Genomic DNA, 20,716 nt, shown 5'->3' on the forward strand with positions numbered 1-20,716 from the left:
ACAAAGTGATTTAAAAGATTATAAAACAGAGCTATTTTTTAAGGAAAACTTTACTAGAGTGTGTATGTCATAAAACCACAGGATCAAGTAAGGGTTGTGAATCTATGGAAGTACCCAGTGTGTCCCAACCTGGCTATGCATCAGCATCTGGGAACATACTGGGAAATCTCCCCCAGGAGATTACTTGGCTTCCTGAAACCTCCTGAGGGAGATTTCCTGAAATGCAAATTTATGGTCCCAAACATACTGAATGAGAATCCCTGAGAGAGAAACAAACAGGGAATATACACACATGCATTTCATATGCATAAACATAAACATTTTTTAACAAGATTCCTCAGTGACTCTCCAGGAAAGCACAAATCTATAGATATGCTCGAAGAAACCACTGAATAACAATATGTAGATATGAATGGTTCAGTAAAAGGAGTAATGAAGAGTTAAATAGCTTGACTTCTAGCCCTATCTCTGTCATTAATTTGCTGTGTGACCTCAAATAGATCACTTCACTTCTCTGGGCCCCACTTTCTTCATCTGAAAAAGAAAAGAGGAAAAGAGACAAATAATATCCAAAGGCTTTTCAGTTTCCAAAATTTTATAACCTTTTATCCAGCATCATCCAAAAGTACCACTTAATGGAAAGACTGAATCAATTATGAGCAAGTTCTAGAATAAACTAGTCACAAAGCTTGGATGGATACTCAGGTACAACCTGACTGTACCACAGAGAAAGTAGGTTAAGGAAACAAATATAACATGATAGACAGAAGCTTATCAGGCCCAAGAAAGAATGCTTTGAAGTGTCACATGTAACAATATGGGGATGCACCTAACTGGAGAGCCCAAAAATGCATGAAACAAAAACTGATAGAATTGAAGGGAGAAACAGACAATTCAACATAAAAATTTGAATAATGAGTAGAACAACTAGGCAAAAGATTAATGAAAAAAAAGTAGAAAAATTGAACAGGACTATAAACCAACAGACATCTATAGAATATTTCACCCAACAACAGCAGAATATATATTCTTCTTGGGTACACATGGAGCATTCTTCAGAACAGACTGTATTTTAGGTCATAAAATAAGCCCCAATAAATTTTTAAAAGAATTGATATCATGCCAAGTATGTTCTCAGATCACAATGGAATGATATTAGAAATTAATATCAAAAGGAAACCTGGAAAATTCAAAAATACATTGAAGTTAAACAACACAATCCTAAATAACCAATAATCCAAAGAAGAAGTCACATGGAAAATTAAAAAAACACTTCGAGATGAATGAAAATGAAGACATGGCATCCTAAAACTAAAGGGATGTGGCAAAAGTAAGGATTATAAAGAAAATTATAGCTATAAATGTGTATATTTTAAAAGAATAGAGATCTTAAATCAACAACTAAATATTCACCTTTAAAAAACCAGAAAGAGAGGATTAAATGAGACTTGAAGCAAGAAGGAAACAAATAATAAAGACTAAAGACTAAAATGGAAATACATGAAATAAAGAATGGAAAAGCAGGGGGCCTGGGTGGCTCAGTTGATTAAGTGTCTGACTGTGGTTCAGGTCATGATCTCACAGTTTGTGGTTTCAAGCCCCACATCGGGCTCTGTGCTGAAAGCTTGCTCAGAGCCTGGAGCCTGCTTCAGATTCTGTGTCTCTTTCCCTATCTTTCCTTCCCCTGCTCACTCTCTGTCTCACTCTGTCTCTCAAAAATAAATAAATCTAAAAAAAAAATTTTTTAAGAATGGAAAAGCAAAAAATAAATAAATAAAAGTCAACAAAAGTAAAGTTAATTCTTTGAAAAGAGCAAGAAAACTGACAACTGTTAGCAAGACTAAAAGGGGGTGCCTGGGTGGCTCAGTTGGCTAAGTGTTCGACTTTTGCTCAGGTCATGATCTCATAGTTCAGGAGTTCAAGCCCCACATCAGGCTTTGTGCTGAGCCTGGAGCTTGCTTCAGATTCTGTGTCTCCCTCTCGCTCTCTCTCTCTCTTCCCCTCTCCCACTCATGCTCTGTCTCTGTCTCAGCTAGAACACTAGCCTGAGGCATGTGGACATGTTAAAACACCATGGTACCCTGCTAGGCTCTCACCTGGGAAACCGTGCCCCTAGACACCTAAGGGTTGGGATTGATTTCAGTTTGCCTGCTCCAGGCAGGTCTATCTGAAAAATAAATAAATAAATAAATAAATAAATAAATAAATAAATTTTTAAAAACTCTTTAAAAAATAGCAAGATTCAAGTTACTGAATCAGGAATGAAAGAAGGAACATCACCACCAAATTTACAGGAGTATAAGAGATTATAAGGAGGATTTTATGAATAATTATGTGTCATCTATCTATAACCTAGATGAAATGGATGAATTTCTAGAAGTACACAGGCAGTGAGCTGGATTTGCATATGGGCTGTGGTTTTTTGACCCCTGAAGTGTCATTTGAAATGTTTTTGGGTTGATATACACATAGAAGATTTATGTTTGACCCACATCCTACAGTTTAACAGAGTATTTTTTCATTCATCAACTTGTTAAGTTATCAAAATGCCTCCTACATCATTATTCCTATTTCCAATTTGTGGAAATTGCGGCATCCGAAGATTAAGAAACTTGTCTAAAAGGACTCACTATGGGCAATGAGATGGAGCCCCTAAACCAACACTGCAAAGAACAGTGAATGGTGGGAAACAGTCGTACTGTTATGAATGCAACAATTTCTTAAATTAAACTGCTTTGCTCCACTGGCTTATTAGGGAAAAAAATTAGGGCCCTTTTCCAACTGTGTACTCAGTACTCCTATTGCTACTACTGCCACCACCCTCACAAACAATAAATGGAGAATAATTGCTCCAGGAAGAGTGCTCTGCCTGAAGGAGAAGTATCCAAGTCTGGACAGGACCAACGCTGGTTTCCTTGTGAGCCTTGTGTGTCCTGTTACTATTCCAGCACATGATATCCATGGTAAGGCTCAGTGTGTGCCACGTGTCTGCTAGTCAGGGAAGGTCAGACCACTATGGTTAGCACCTATGTATGCTCTTAAAAAGGTATTATGGTCACTTCCCATTGACTGCCATCACCATTCATATAGTTCATGGCTTTATTTAAAGGGTCAAGAGCAGCAGCCTCATGCCACTCAACTGCAGGTAGTGAGGTGGGGCAGAGAAGAGAAAACACAACAGACCAGGGAGGAACAGAGCTGGCTCAGCTATTCAGAGGGACAACACTTGTGACTTTCCCCGGGGTGGGGGGTGCGGTAGAGAGCCCTAAGAGGGACAGCAAATCAGCCTTTTCAGAAGGGTAGTAAAAGAGATTTGTTAACATTAAATCATTGTAATTCCCACTGTAGGGAATGAATGGCTTCATTATCCCCATTTCACATAAAAGAAACTGAGACAGAGCCACAAAGGAAGCTGGAAAACTGGGGCTTGAGTTTATGAAATGTCTGGAATTCTTACCTGCACTAAGTGTTCATTCTCTCATCTGTAAGACAGCAGCAGCCTTATGATCTGGCAGGTCTATTTCAGGTTTGTGTGAAACCCAGATGCAACAATACTGTGAAAGCCCTCTGCACATCAGAGATTGTGGTCTAAGTGCTACTTACTATTCCTTCCCTGGGGCTCTACAGCTAGTGATTCCCTCCTTCAGGACTGCCCTTAGGTAGGGAGGAAAAAAGCTACATTTATTGAAAGATAATTATGTGCCAGACACTGGGTGAATCTTTCACATATATTATCTCATTAAATCCTTTTACAACCATGCCCAGAGAGGTGTTGTTATCCCCATTTTACAGAAGAGATATCTGCAGTCCAGGATCTCCTGATAAGCAGGTAAGGAATGCAATGCAGGTCTCTCTCCCTCTGAAGGCCATACACTTGCCCTTAGCCATGGCACATGGCCCTGCTGCCCATGGCTGAATCCAGCCCATCTTGTTTGTATGTTGTCTACAACATACAAAGGCAGAGTCCGGCACTTTAATATAGATTCTTGCAACAGACTCTGTGCACAAAATATTTACCATCTGGTCCTTTACAGAAAACACTGACCGATCCTTGGCCTGTAATAGCTGAGAGAGTGGGCTTAGGTACCCGAAAGCCTGGGTACAAGGATCAGCATTCCCACTTAACAGTGTGTGACCAAGACCAAAGGAGAGCTACTTAATTGTATGACAGTGTTGCTTATCTTCTCTGTAAACTGGGATAATAACAAGACAGCTTCATAGGACTGAGACTCCACACAAAGCTCTCCCCCAGTGCTAGGTGCTCCACCTGTGCTCAGTACATGGAGGCAAGGGCTAGTGCAGCCCAGTTGTTTTCTTCACTTTCCAGGTTGATATTACAACCAGCCTCAGAAAATTAAGTTGCTTCTTCCTTCCTATCTCTCTTCACTGACCAGCCACGGGATCGTTCTCCCATTGCCCTCCTCCTGTGGAACACAGCAACCCCAGGACTTAGTTTCAGGTTAGGTGGAGAGTCAGGATCAGTGATTTCCTCTGAGGCTAATAGTCCAAAAAGGGTTTGAGCAGGAACTAGAATCAGAAGGGGTGAATGGGGGAGGGGAAACAGGGATGGAGGGACAAGGGGATTTGGATAATGCTCCAGGTCAGAGGATGAATGCCCAGTTTTCAGATTGGAAATTGTTTTGGTTGGTTGGTTGATTGGTGGTTGGTTTCAAGAACATCCGGAGTCAGGGACAAGCTGGAGAATGTTGGCCACCATCTATTTTTAACTATTCCATGCTTTCAAAGACTGAAGTTCAAACGCACTTTTTAAATAGAACTGCCTCCTATGGAAGTAGTTATAGTCTTTTAAAGTAAGTATTAAGAGGTTTTAAATCAAATTCTCTAGTTTAAACCCTGCAAAGATTATTTGAGTAACTCAAAATCGGATTCACCCCCCCGTTCTAAGGACTTCAGTCACCAGCACTAAGGGCCAGGGACAGAGCTGTGGAAGCTGCCCCATAAACAGCTTACCCTTCACTGGGGGGTGGAAGTGGGCCCTGTCCACCTAAAGGCATAGACTTTGAGGTTAAGCTGGGTTGGAGAGGGGCACAGCCCTGAGCTGATTAGAACATTAGCCTGAGGCATGTGGACAAGTTAAAACACCATGGTACCCTGCTAGGCTCTCACCTGGGAAACCATGCCCCTAGACACCTAGGTTGGGATTTGATTTCAGTTTGCCTGATCCAGAGTTCCAAAATGCTTTAATCTGCTCCATCCTGCCTTGCTCACCCCTCCCACTGGAGACTTAAGTATGTGAGGAAGGTATGGGGCCCATACAGAGAGCTCTGCTCCCCTGATGGGCCTGGACTCTATAAGCCATGGCAGCTTACTGAAAGAATTAAGGGGAGGGCAGAGCACTGGGGAGGAGGAGGCAGAAGGAACATGTACTTTATGTAATACTCTGGGGTAAAACTAATCCCTGCAAAAATACTAAATTAGAATATCTGCAAAGAGCTCAGAAGCAACAATGACAAACAAAACTGCAAAAGCTTCAGTATGCGTCAACTGGAGCTACACATGCTTGTCTCCCAAGGAACTGAAGCCAAAGACTTTGAAATCTGGTTACCCAGATTTGTTAGTGCAAGTGGACATTAGGAGCACTGAGGCATAATTTGCTCCTGGCTCCACACTCAGTCTTCTCAGCCTATAATTTGTCCCATCTGTTTAGATGGAAGGATCTTCCAAGCAGAAATAGTGTCACAGTATGACACTTTGTAGGATAGACCTTAAAAGTTACTGAACATTAAAACCATGGGGTGGGATGGACACATTTTTCAAAAGAAGAGAGCCTGTCATGAAAACAAAATATTCAATAACACAGCAAATAATCCAACAGCAAAAACCAGAATAGACCAAATTGGAAAACTTGAAGAGGGTTCTGGGTATTCCAGATCCTCCTTCTTGGACTGGTCAGGGGCCCCTAAGACCCACTCCATCCCCAGATTCCAGCAGTTTCACAGGCCCTGAACTTCACAAAGGGTGAGCAGAAGCATTCCCTGCACTGGTGTAAGACCATGTTCCTCATTTTCAGAAAGCTTTCACAGACATTAACTAATTAATTTTGTTCCACACAACTTGACACAACACCACAGCTGCACTTGTAGGGAGAGATGTGTCAAAATGTCAGAAAGTATTGATGGAGACAGGAAATCAGCACAGAACACAATCTACAGTCGGAAGTGAACAGGGTAAGAGGGAAACAGGGGTATGGCAAGCTACCAAGGATGTAGTGAGGTTGAACTCCTTTTCCAAGACCCATAAGGACTGGGTTTTTTTTCTTGTCTTCCTGCCCTCCTTAAGAACACACCAGGACAGTATTACACACAGGCCCTGTGTCCAGTCCTGGCTCTCTGCCAACTTAAAAGACTTGTGGTTTTGGACAAGTCTCTCTGTTTCTGTAGACCTCACTTTCCTCCTTGCTGCACTTCTGACATCTTATGATTCTATCTTTTATAAAGCAGCTGTTTGTGTCCAGGGGTTCCTATCTTGTCTGGACACACCAAGGATTAGGAACACCAAGGAAAAAATGATGACACTGGTGAGTGTACATGACTTGTGGCCAGAAAAGTATCTATCACCAACTGGCCTTCAAATCTCTGTGATGGGTGTCCATCATTTGGTCAGACATGCATCTGTGAGGGGTTTTGGAGGAGATGAACATTTGAGCTGCTGGACTGAGCAAAGCAGATCACCCTCCCTAGTGTGAACAAGCTTCATCTAGTAATTGAACACCTGAATAAAACACAAAGCCTGAGTAAGAGGGAGCTCCTCCTACCTGACTGCTAGGCTAAGACATCTGTCTTTTCCTGCCTTTGGACTCAAACTGAAACTTCAATTTTTTCTTGGGTCTCCAGCTTGCTGACTGAGGATCTTGGGACTTTTAATTGTGTGACCTAATTCCTTATAATAAAGCTCTTTTGTGTATGTGTATCTACATATCCTGTTCCTTCTATTTCTCTGGAGACCGTTGCCTAACACAATGTCCCAAAGCATGTGTCCAAGAATATGGCTGTAAACCTCTGCTGGAAAAAATTTCCTGCCACACCCTTACAAGGCATTAAAAATAATAAGGATGAGCTCTTATGGTTAGACATAAAAATATGTGAAAATAACATTATAGAACACAACATCAGTCAGACCTTTATTAAAACCACATGCCATGTGAGAAGCCTAGAACTTGAAAAGGTTGGGAGGAAAGCTACGGACATAACAAAAGAAGAAAAAGGAGGCCCTTGGGACAAATATCACAGCAAGTGAGTGATTTTAACTACAGAGCAAGAACCTGGGGACAGTTTTACAGAATTAAAGTATAAGAAGGATTATCAAGTGTTACGTTCATCTACTATGGGGTCAAAGTCAGGAAAATTAGGTTTACAATGAAGGAAATGAGTGGCAGCTTATTTACATCAGGAGAATTCTCTTGACTGGGATTGTAGGAGAGAAATAGCATAGACATTACTTGTGGTCTCACAACCCAACATTTTGGCATGTATCCTTCCAATGCTTTCTCTAGGCTCAAATCTCTCTCAATCTCTCTTTCTTCCTTTCTCTCAATCTTTCTCTCTCTCTTTCCCCCACAACCTTCCCAAAAATTTCATACAATTTTATATTCTGTTTCTTTCACTTACTGAAACATCACAAACATTTTTCTATACCATCAGCTACTTGTCTACACCATAATTTTTAAATACATGATTATCATTCTATCATATAGATGTATCACAATTTATTCAACAAATTCCCTATTGGTAGGCATTTAGATTTTGCCCAATTTTGCATAATTTTAAAAAACACTATCTCTGTATGACTTATTTCACTTAGTATAACACTCTCCAGTTCCATCCACATTGCTACAAAAGGCCATATTTCAGTCTTTCTTATTGCCAAGTAGTATTCCATTGTGTATATAAACCATATGTTTTCACTCTTATGTGGATCCTGAGAAACTTAACAGAAGATCATGGGGGAGGGGAAGGAAAAAAAGAGGGAGAGAGCCAAACCATAAGAGACTCTTAAAAACTGAGAATAAACTAGGGTTGATGGGAGGTGGGAGGGAGGGGAGGGTGGGTGATGGGCATTGAAGAGGGCACCTGTTGGGATGAGCACTGAGTGTTGTATGGAAACCAATTTGACAACAAATTTCATATTAAAAAAAATAAAAAATAAAATACTATGATGATTTTGGCTCAAGTCATGATCTCACAGTCATGAGATGGAGCCCCACGTTGAGCTCTGCACTGAGTGTGGGATTCTCTCCCTCCCTCTCCCTTTTCTCCCGCCCCACTTATGCATGCTCGCACACATGTGCTCTCTCAAAAAATAAAAATTTAAAACACATTTAAAAAAAATAAAAAACACTATGATGAATGGCCTTATATTTAAAATAAAATTTCCTCCTTCCTTCCTGTTTCCTTAGGATGAATTCTCAGATGTGGAACTGCTGTCTTGTGAACCTGGTTAAGTATTCTGACACCTGTAGCTGACCATTTACACTATCATAGCAGTGAAGGAGAACACCCATTTCTCTATGTTCTTACCAACACTGGGCACATTTATTTTGTTTTATCTCAGTATGAATTAATTCTGTGTAAGAGAACTTCAAAGAGGACTTTTTGTGAATCAAGTGGCATTCACACAAGCTGGCCCTTGAGTGAGTGGTAAGATTTCAATATGCCGAGTAGTTGGGAAAGGGTATTTCAGGGCAAGAAACAGCACAGCAGCTTGGAGGCTGACACTCATTGGAGAATCCAGGAATCTGTATGTACCAAAGTGCAGGGGTTCTGTGTAGCACAGTGAGGATTAGACTGCAAAGGCAGGCTGGAACAGCATCGCAAAAAGCCTTGAATGGCATCCTAAGGAGCTTAGATTTTATTCTGCAGCAATTGGAAGCCATTAGCAGTTTCTGAGCAGGGGAGCGATGTGTTTTTGCATGCTATCCTGAGGGTGCCAAGAACCTGCCAAGAAGGTTGTTAAGTGGCAGGATTGGGTTTCATAGTTTTGACAGTAACCAGGAGACATGTCTATTTTCCCACTCTGGTGTGACGCTGGAGTTGGAGCACTTCACTAGTGTTCCAACATGCTTCCTATTAAGAGGACCAAACCTCGCCCGAACAAATCAAAAGGGGAGAAGAACAAATGTATGCAGAGCTGGCAGAACAGAATCAAGCAGGCCTCTCAAGTAGCACCCGATAATTTATCTTAGTCCTTATTTCTCTCATCAATATTTTATGTAACTAGGAAACTCCAGCTTCATTTTCTGATAATGAATTTATCATGAGACCAAGAGCAAGTTGCTGAGGCAGATGCCTAGGGAAGCTGGGCAAAAGGGCAGCTTCAAGACTCAACCTGCTGGCCCTGCCACCCTGTAGGGAGGAGGTGCTGCTGGGCCAACCGTGAGAGCCCGGCCCCGGGAGCCAGGCTTCCATCTATGTGGATCACTGATTCCCCAAATAACGCCTCTCCAGAAAATGCCTCGCCTCCCTGGGAGGCTGAGTAGTGTCGGGGAAGGTTAGTCAACACCACTGATTAATCACCCACTGGGAAAAGAACGTTGTACTAGAACTGGAGGGAAATAATGTATTCGAATAGCAGCCCTCGTTTGCGCAGAATTTGTGATCTTTGTGCAGGATCCAGCACAGTGTTGGAGCATAGTAGGTACTCAGAAATGCCTTTTACAATGGATGAATAACTACTGACAGCCACCCCTTAAGAATCCTGGGTTTGATGGGCACTTGGGTGTCTCAGTTGTTTAACTGACTGACTCTTGATCTCAGTTCAGGTCTTGTCTTTGGGTCATGAGTTCAAGTTCTGCACTGAGCTCTGCACTGAGCATGAAGCCTACTTAAAAAAAAAGAAAAAGAAAAAGAAGAATCCTGGAGTTGAATTTCAGCTCCAACTCTGACTTTGTGTGTCACTGGGAGAAGTCGCTTAATATAGTCCAGCTTCAGGGGCAACTGGGTGTCTCAGTCAGTTGAGTGTCTGACTTTGGCTCAGGTCATGATCTCGTGGTTCATGAGTTCGAGCCCCCTGTCAGGCTTGCTGCTGTCAGCCTGTCAGCTCAAAGCCCACTTGGGATCCTCGGTCCCCCTCTCTTTGCCCCTCCCCTGCTTGCACTCTCCCAAAAATAAATAAATATTTTAAAATTATATAGTCTAGCTTCAGAAACTTTATTTGAAAAGTGGGAAAAATAATAACAGCCTCAGACACTCAGATAGCACTTAGTATGTGCTTCCAAAGTTACATATGTTCTGTTCATGTTCACAGCAATCTTAAGGTGGATGCTATAATTACTCATATTTGACATGAGATGATATTTATGCCTTGATAGGTTAAAAGTCAAGGAACTAGTTTTGAATTCAGAACTTGTGGTCTTAGCTGCCTCACTACACCATCTCCTATCCCCTATGTCAAGTAGGGAGAGCTGCTTATGCTGCAAGTAACAACAAAAATATTTTTTAAACCCCACTCAAACTGGTTTAACCAATAATAAAAGTTAATGGTTCGCAGAAAACCCAAGGTATTTTACTGATTTCAAGTCTGGTTTGATTCAAGGCCTCCAATTATGTCACCAGGACTCAGGTTCTGTCTACTTCAGTTCCACTCTCAGACAGACTCCCCAGATGGATTCAAGGTAGCTGCAGTCATTGCCTATCATAAACTCACATGGCCTTTAATTAGTGAGAAGAAGCAACTCTCTTTTCCAGTATTACCAGCAAAAGTTTCCTCATGTCTCATTGGCTCAGTTCAAGCCTTGTGACCTAATGGCCAAGGAAATACCACATGTGAATCAGGGTGGCCTGTCAGTGGGGAATGGTACCATAACTGAACCCATGGGCTAGTCAGAGGATGAGGCAGTTCCCTGAAAGCAGGGTACAGTTGTCAAAGAACAGAAAAATGGATGGTAGGTGGAAAAAGCAACAGATATATACTTTACACTCCTTCTCCTCGGTGTCCTAAAAAAATATTGAAATACGGACAGAAAGACATCAGTTGAAGTGACTATCAAAAGAAAGATGCAGTGTTTTTTAGCTCGATAATTTGCCAGAAAAAGAGACCATTAGTCTGCCAGACCAGTCATCTAGCATTCCCCTCCTCACTCACCCCCTCCAAACCTCAGAACAATGCTCGGCCCCTCAAATATACCCTGAATCCTCTTGACCTAGGCCTCTATAGTTTCTGTTCCCTCTGTCCACAATGTGTGTCCTCTTTGAGATCTGTGTGTCTATCTCCCTCATTTCATTCAGATCTTCCCTCAAATGTCAATCTTACCAGAAAGGCCTTTTTTAACCATCTTTTTACTATCAGTACTTTAATGTTTCTTAAAGCCACCATCACCATCTAAGAATCCATATATACACCTGTTCTGTACTGTTTCTTCTTTGTTTCCTCACTAGAGGGTAAGCTCCATGAGGACAGGAGTTTTGTTTCGTTCAATAGTATTTCCCTATACATATCAGGTATGTATCTGACACATAGTAGGTACTCAATAAACACCTGTTGAGTAATGAATGAATGAGGCTTTGGAGATCTTCTTTGACTATAGTCAGTGCAACCCAGGCTTTAACAAAGAATCTGGGGATGAAGGAGATAGAGGAGAGAAGGCCCAAGAACTTATGCAGGAGCCAGGCCTCAGATGAGCACCTCCATTGCCCTGCATGCCACTATGGCCAGCAAGGCACAGTATGGCCACAGCTATCTCTGAAAGTCAGATGACATACAGCAGGAAGAAAGAGGGGGATAGGAGTTTAGAAATGAAGTTAGAGAAGCCAAGGAGAGACAGGAAGAAAAAAGCAGAATGGGGCATAAGGTAGGGATTGGAAATGTGCCACCATCAATCCCCACTCAGTGCCATGGCTGTCTGTGTCTTATCCAAGCCAGGAGGATGAGGAAGGTCCTTTGACCCATCTCTATGACTATAATTGTATCTCTATAGATAGAACTCCTTCTTGAAAGGGACGTTAAGAAAAAGAAAAACATTCTGAAGAACAGTAATCAAGTTCTTGGTTTACCTTGTTCACTGAGCAGATAAATCTATTTTCATTGAGAAAACTGAAATAAGACTAGCATTCAGCTATGACATTTACTACACAGATTACTTAATTACCTAAACAGACCTGAGTTAGAAAAATAAGATAATTTCATAGAATCACAACATAAACACCTACAATTTCAGGGAAATATTGGTAAAAGTCACTACACAAGAAACATGGGATAATATTGTTTCATTTTTCTCCTTTTAACATTGTTTTATCCATTTACCATTCCCCCACAGGGTAACCACTGATATCTACTGAATATTACTCAAAGTTCATTATTGCAAAGTAACATTATTGCTTGTATTGCACCATTGAAGACCATAAATATCCTGCAAACAACCCTATCTCATTCTATGAGGCAGAAATTATGTTGCCCACTTCTCATTAAATTTCTGATGAGCTAATAAATGATTAAAAGTTCTTTGCAAGGATGGTGCACAACATGCCAGAGTGGGATGCTGACTCCTATGGCCAGTCTGTACATTGACATCAAGGCTAAATGGTTAGGATTATGGTACTGGGTAACCCAGAGAACATTGGCTAAAGAGAGATAGGACCCAGAAAAGGCAGTAAGAGTGTGCCCACAGCAGGGCTTTCCTCCTGTTTCATAGCTAGCCATTCCAAGACTGTGCAAACCCACATTTTCTCCATAAGCCCTGTAGCTTATGTAGAAATTTAACCTTCTCTGTGCAGGAAAAGAAAACCATAAGAGAAAGCATTTTTCCACTACAGCCACACTCACTACTTCTGCTCCCAAACACACCAGCCACCTATCTCACTGTTGTTCATTCCTAGAATCTCTTTTCCCCTCTTCTCCTTCCCCCTTCAAGATTGATCTCCAATGTGTATTAAATGTGCTTGGTGCTGCACTAAGTGCTCTCTATGCATTACCTGATGTCACCTTCACAGCAACCATGTCGGGGAAATAACATTACTCCATTTACAGGTGAGAAAATAGAGCACTGAGGAGGTTCATACACAGGTCCTGAGTCAATAAGAACTGGTGATGCTGGAGCAAGAGCCCAGGACCTGTCCCCTCCACACCACCAGGCAACACCAGTCTCAAGTGATCAAGCCCTGCCATGAGCTCTGTGAGAATTAGTGTCTCTCCAATTGCCTTGGCAGTTAATCATAAACTGTGTGTGATAGCTCAGCTATTGTCTTGAAATACTGTTTCCTTTATTTAGGTATTTATGCCTCATGTCTCCAACAAGCTGGTAAGCTCCTTCAAGGAATTTATCTTTGCCTTAGTACCGTGCCCAGTACATATAAAAAACTTTTCAATTATGTCTTGTTTTGGCAAGTGCTCAGGATGGCAAAATGCAGTCCCCAGTCAAGAGCCCTTGGATTTTCAGGATCTTCACTAGCATTTACCCATTTTAGGAACATGTAACATACCACCTTGACTTTATTTCCTCTTACCAATCAACAGCCCTGTTAGCAGCCCTACAATTTCCTCCTGATGAATTATTATTCAGTAGTTAGATCATGATTTCTTCCCAACCAAGAACCTACCAGGCTTTTTACTTCTTTGCCCAAAAAACTAGGGATGTAAGCTGGGGACTTACCACAAGCTTTGTGACATGTACTGTGCTGTGCTGTGCTGTGCTGTGACATCCCTTCAAGTTCCACTGTGTGGCCTCTTGTCTCACAAGAAAGCAAGGGCATCTAAGTGTTAATTTTATTATGATAAAAAACACATAAGATTCCCATTTTAACCATTTTTTGGTGTGCAGTTCAGTATCATTAAGTAGATTCACTTTGTTATGGAGCTATCACCACTATCTATCTCCAGAGGTTTTTCATCTTATACTAGAACTCTGTACCCACTAAACAAACACTAACTCCTCATTCCTCCCTTCTCCCAGTCCCTAATAACCTCTATTCTACTTTCTGTTTTATGAGTTAGGCTATTTTAATCATCTCATGTGAGTAGAATCATATAATCTTTGTCATTTTGTGTCTGGCTGATTTCATTTAGCGTAATGTTTACAAGGTCCATCCATGTCAGTGGATGTGTGTCAATACTTCACTTCTTTTTAAGGCTAGATAATATTCCAATGTAGCATACACCACATTTTGTTTATCCATTCATCTGTCAATGGGCATCTTTCTGCTATTGTGAAAAATGCTGCTATGAACATTGGTGTACAAATAGCTGTTTGAATCCTTGCTTTTGATCTTTCTGGGTACACACCTAGGAGTGGAGTTGCTAGATCAAATGGTAATTCTGTATTTAACTTTTTGAGGATCTATTATATTGTTTTCCATAGTGGCTACACTATATTCTCACTAGGAATACACAAGGGCTCCAATTTCTCCACATTCTGGCTAACAGTTGTTATTTTCTGGTTTTCTTGATAATAGCCATCCTTAAGGGTATAAAAGTGATATCTTATTGTGGTTTTAATTTGCATTTCCCTAATGACTAGTGATGCTAAGCATAGTTGATTATGTTTATTGGCCATTTCTATATATTCTTTAGAGAAATATCTACTCAATTCCTTTGCCTATATTTTAATTGGGTTGTTTAGTTTTATTGGGTTGGAGTTCTTTATATATTCTGGATATTAATCCCTTGTGATTAGCAAATATTTTCTCCCTTTCTGTGGATTGCCTTTTCACTCTGTTGATAGTTCATTTGATGCACAAAAGGTTTTATTAACTTTGAGTAAGTCCAACTTAGCTATTTTTGTTGTTGCTTAATACTGTTAGTTTCATATTCAAGAAATCATTGCCAAATCTAATATTATGAAGCTTTCCCCCTACGTTTTCTTTGAAGAATTTTATAGTCTTGGCTCTTACATATAGGTCTTTTAACTATGTTGAGTTAATTTTTGTATGCGATGTAAAGGAAAAGTTCGACTTCTTTTTTTGCATGTGAATATCCAGTTTCCCATTTGTTGAAAACACTGTCCTTTCCCCATTCAATGGCCTTGGCAACTCTTTTGAAAATCAGTTTTTTATACAGTTGGCCCTTTAACAATATGGGTTTGAACTGTATGATTCTACCTATATGTGGATTTTTTAAATAAAAACAGTACAGTATTGTCAATGCATTTTCCCTCCCTTATGATTTTCTTAAAAACATTTTCTTTTCTCTAGTTTTATTGTAAGAATACAGTATACAATACATATACAAAATATGTGTTAATTGAGTCTTTATGTTATCAGTAAGGCTCCTGATCAACAGTACTCTGTTAGTAGTTAAGTTTTTAGAGAGTTTTTAGAGATTTTATATTGCATGGGGGTCATCACCTTAAACATTATGTTGTTCAGAGATCAACATCATTGTATATGTCTATCTTTATGCCAGTATCACACTCAAAGCAGTGTGTACTATAGCTTTGTAGTAAGTTTGGAAATCCAGAAATGTAGTCCTCCAATTTCGTTCTTTCTTTCAAGATTTTTTTTGGCTATCCAAGTTCCCTTGAGATTTTATATGCATTTTTTTTTTGTTTTTTTTGGAGAGAGAGAGAGAGAAAGCACAAGGCCAGGGCGGGGGGAGGGGGGGGAGGGACAGAGAGAGAGAGAGAATCTTAAGCTGAGATGGAGCTCGATCTTGCAGCCCTGGGATCATGACTTGAGCCAAAATCAAGAGTTGAGCGTTCAACCAACTGAGCCACCCAGGAGCCCCAGATTTCATATATATTTTAGGGTGGATTTTTCTATTTCTGCAAACAAGTTAAGATTTTTATAGGAACTTCATTGAATCTGTAGATCTCTTTTAGCAGTAATGTCATCTTAACACTTATTAAGCTTTCCAATCCATGAATACGGGATGTCTTTCCCTTTATTTATGTCCTCATTAATTTCTTCCAGCCCTGATTTGTAGTTTTCAATGTACTATTATCTCACTTCCATGGGTAAGTTTATCCTTAAGTTTTTATTCTTTTTTATGCGATTGTAAATAATATCAATTTCTTAATTTCTTTTTAAGATTATTCGTTATTAGTATGTGGAACATACAACTGATTTTTGTGTGTTGATTTTGTATCCTGCAACTTCATGGAATTTATTACTTCTAACAGACTTTAGGGTGTGAACAGATAGATTTTTTACTTCTTCCTTTCCAATTTGGGTACCTTTTATTTCTGTTGCTTGCCTAATTTTTCTGGCTAGAACTTCCAATACTCTGTTGAGTAGAAGTGGTAAAAATGGGCATCCTTGTCTTTTTCTTGATTACAAAGGAAAATCTTCCAGACTTTCACCATTTAGTATAATGTTAACAGTGTGTTTTTAATATGTAGTCTTAACATATTGAGGGTCTATGTGCTATTTTAAAACGGAATGGAATGCCCCAAATAGCAAGTGTTTTTATCTTTTGATATAAGTATTTCAAATCAGCTTGATGACATACTGATTGGCAAGCGTGTATATTTCTTTATTGGTTAAAACTTAATTAATAGGTACTTAATTAAATTTGTATCATAAGCATAATTATTTCAAAGCCTGAAGTTCATGACTGTTGGTGTCAGAGGAGAAGGGTCAATGTAGCAATTATTGATAAGGAAACATTAGAAAGTACTAGCTTATGATATAATGCAGTATATCATGAGAGTCAATAATTTCCTTCTTTTATATAGGTAAAAACATTTCATTTCTTCGAACAAAAACATGAAAAAGTATGTTAAGAGGGGATATAATTAAATTCTATGAAATCATGAAATGTTGGTAAAAGTAAAAACAAACCATATCATTAAATTGTTAAATATTTTTAATTATAAAAAAATAATTTTTAGCCAATGAAAAGTCATACCACAAAATTTGTATAGGCCAAATCTAATCAAATCCTGGAAGAGTTTGGAGGAAACTATGATGGCAAATCGGGAACAAGGTATTAGAGGAAAACCAGAGATGTACAAATAAACTGTAAAGTAGTTAATTATGGAAAAAATGAAAAAAGTAACAAAATAAGCCACAAGCTTGTGACATGAACTGGGGCCACCTTATCTCCTTTTAAGTTCCTTTTACTCAAGACTTAAGACTTTTAAATTTTTCTCTGCTTAATTGGGATCTGTGTGCAAGACATGTCTCTTGTTCATTGTTGAGTCCCAGGCTTGTTCAGATCTTGGTATACACCAGGGTCAGCACCTTTCATTAAATGAATAAATTCATTAACAAAGGAAAAAATAGATAGATAGATAGATAGATGATACCAGAGATAATAATATTGAATATTTTGAGAGAGTTTACTTTTAGCCAAGGACTTATTTAGGTGATCTCTGCATATTAATTTATTTAGCCCTCACAACTACCCTGTGAGGTAGATGCTATTATTTACCCTCATTTTACAGATGACAAAATTGAGATGCAGAGAGATGAAATAACTTGCCCTTGGTAGTGGAGATATGACTCCAACCTGGAAAGCTTCAAGGAGCCTTCACTCCTATGGTCAGCTGAATAATGGCACCACAGTCTTAATCCCAGGAACTTGTTAATGTTTTGCTATTTGGAAAAAGGGTCTTTCCAGATGTGATTAAGTTACAGATCTTGCATGAGGATACCCTCGATTACCTGGGTAAATCCTACATGCCATCACATGTGTCCTTGAAAGAGACACACAAGTAGATTACATGGACACACAAGAAGACGCACAAAGACAACCAGGTAAAGGTGGAGACAATGAGTGGAGTGATTTCCCCTTCGTGTCCTCAGAGGGAGCTTAGTGCTGCTGGACAGAAATGTGAGAGAATAAATTTCTATTGCTTTAGGCCACCAAGATTGTGGTTATTTGTTACACTGGCCACAAGAAACTCAAAACACTCCCAACCAGGGTACTGGTGAAGTCTCACACTGGAAGATTTCCCCTCAGCAAAAATCATAGCAGCTACTGCAAGTGTTCACAAAACCTCAGTGAAGACAAAGTACACAGGGGTGCATCACTGGTTAAACAAGTAGTTCAACAGCCAGAGGAACTTTTCAAAGTGTTTTCCCACTGATCCTATCATTCAACCATTTGACACCCCCCCACCACCACCACAGTCTACTTTATACACAAGAGAAAAAATAGGGTCACTTATCCAGTTTATAAACAGGAGCTGTGACATGCACTCCAGCTTGCTATTCCAAATCATTGCCCTTCCCACTGCACCACACCCTACCTCCAAGAGGAAAAGAGTGACAAGGGGGAACGGGAAATGTAACATCATGACAGTACTGTATATCCTACAGTGCTCATACATCTATATTCTTCCATTCCTGCAACAAAAGGAGTTTACTCTTATATTTTCTGTTCTACAGATGAAGAAAACAAAGGCTGAGAGAAGCCTGGTGACTTCCTGCAAGATGCATGAGGACCACAAGTGGCTTAATCTTTCATCCAAGGCCAATTCTTCCTCCACAGCTACTCTAATGTTTTGCACACACAGGGGACCAGGCCAAAATGCATAAGTGCCATACCCAAAGGCACATGGTTTATTTTTTTTTTTTTGCATTTAAAAATAAAAATAGTCTTGATGTAAAGTTAAAAACAGGAGAGTGATTTGCATAAGACCCAGAGCTCTCAATTACACCAATTACTTTATAATTACAGGCAATGCCATCTTGGGTTTTTCAAAACCTATGTCTATTCTTAAAGAATCTGTCAGAAAGAAGGCTTCTTCTCAGGGAGAGGTTCCAATTAGCATGCATGTTGTATGCAGAGGAAGATAAAACCTGCTGGAGCTCCAAGGAGGGAAAAAGAGACAGGAGTTTGAAATGCCCCCAGCTTAGCAAATGGACCTGTTGGAAAAGCAAGACCTTTGGAAAATCTAGCCACTCTCAGCTCTGGGGGACTGTTGTGTCAGGGTTAATGCAGTCCACACCCTTTTGTCCCTGCCTTCCCTCCTCCCGTCTTGTGCCCTAGCTGCCACAGATATGCTTTTAAGGAGAGTGGAGACTTAGCCTGCTAGACTTAGATCTCCTACAGACACCCTTACAAGGTGCAGTAGAGAAATAAATGGAATAAGTCTACCTCAAATCCCTCTTGCTGAACTCACTGTCTTGTCTTTCTGTTGCTCAGTGTATATACCATCCTCTCTATCCCAGGAGGTATTGGCTCAGAGAACTTCTTGGAGTGTGGTGTGAGGGAGTGGGCATTCACAGTCAGTAAAACCAGCATTTACATGTCTACAAGTTCCTTTCTCTATGGTCTGCTTACTTTCCAAACCTCAACTGCCCTGCTACCAGGTCAGTGATCAGTCTTTAGACACTGTTGCTCCAAGCACAGTTTATTCTCATGAGTCCTGATTTACCCAAAGGTGAGAAAGGCAATTTCAACAAGGTGGAATAATAGAGACTTTAGAGATCCCTGAGGACAATTCTGTGTGAAGGAGGGTATTTTGACTCTGTCATTTGGGGGCAGGATCCATGTTAACACTACTGGTTCAAATGGCAGTGGCAACATTTATACAACAGAGAGTGAAGTCTCTGTTGTATAAAGCAAGTAGTCTAAGCCTCACACTCTATAGAAGCAGCCACCTGACAAGGGTACTTTGTTTTGCTCTGACAGATGGACCTCACACTGTCTGGCTGCCATTGCAAGCAGGTACATCTGAGCCCAGCACAAACTTGATGTTCAATACTGGAACAGGAACCTTGGAAGAGTCTGTCCTTCTGTCTGTCTGTCTTCCATTCTCTCTAAAAAGAATTGCTACCTTCCTATAATTATCAATCTTTAGGTTGAGACAGACTCTTCCAGAGATATCTGGTCCACATCTGAAAACTCACATTTCCTCCACTGTCAATGCCCCTCTACCACCCCACATTTCTCTAGCAGGCACATCTCTAGTCACAGTTTCCTAAGCACCTTCATTCATGTTATCTCAGTCTGCAGAGCATATCATTACTGAGAAGTCAGTTTCCACTCTATTCCTTCACTATCTGCTCTCTCTGCTTCTACTCTTTAGAAGACTGCTTTAAAAAAATAGAAAGAAAAAGAAAAGAAAGGCAACAGGCATGTATTTGGAGAGATCAGAGTTCTCAGTCAACTAAGCCTTGAGTGTCTCCTCTCATTCAGAAAACAGAATCTGAACAATCTGGCCATACCTTGCACAGGATCAGTGCCTCTCTCTTCTTTCCATCCCCTAAATGCAGCCACTTTTCATTAATACAAAGTCCTTCCCTGCTTGAATCACCAGGAATTTGTGTTTCTCTTCCTTTGCTTCCACAACATATGGTGTTTCTATTAAAATAGTATTTCTTACCTTGCCCCTTATCATAGTCACATGCCTAAATATCACTTTCCCTACTAATTGTCTGAGTCCTTTACTACAATTTCCAGGTATAGCATCACTAATTCTGATATTATCACTCCTATTTTGCAGATGTTAAAAGTAACCTCAGAAAGGTTAATCAATTTCCTCAAAACCACATAACGGATAAGGGACAGTGAAAATACTAGTCTGAAGACAGAATGAAATAGTGTTGGAAAGCATGGATTCTGGAATCTCTCTGCCTGGGTTCAAATTCTAGCTTTGTATTCAACAAGCTATGTGACCTAGGTGAGTTTTTAACCTCTCTGTGCTTCATTTTCTTCATCCATAAAATAAAGATAACATTGCCTACTTCCTAAAGTTGTTGTGAGAACAAATGAGTTAATGCATATAGAAAGATTAGAAACATGTCCAGCACATAGAATACACTCACTAAATCTTAGGTATTTTTGTCCATCTTTCTCCGTGTTCATATCCAGACATCAC

The sequence above is a fragment of the Panthera tigris genome, chromosome D1, assembly GCF_018350195.1.
Source record: "Panthera tigris isolate Pti1 chromosome D1, P.tigris_Pti1_mat1.1, whole genome shotgun sequence".
NCBI classification, from domain to species: Eukaryota; Metazoa; Chordata; class Mammalia; order Carnivora; family Felidae; genus Panthera; species Panthera tigris.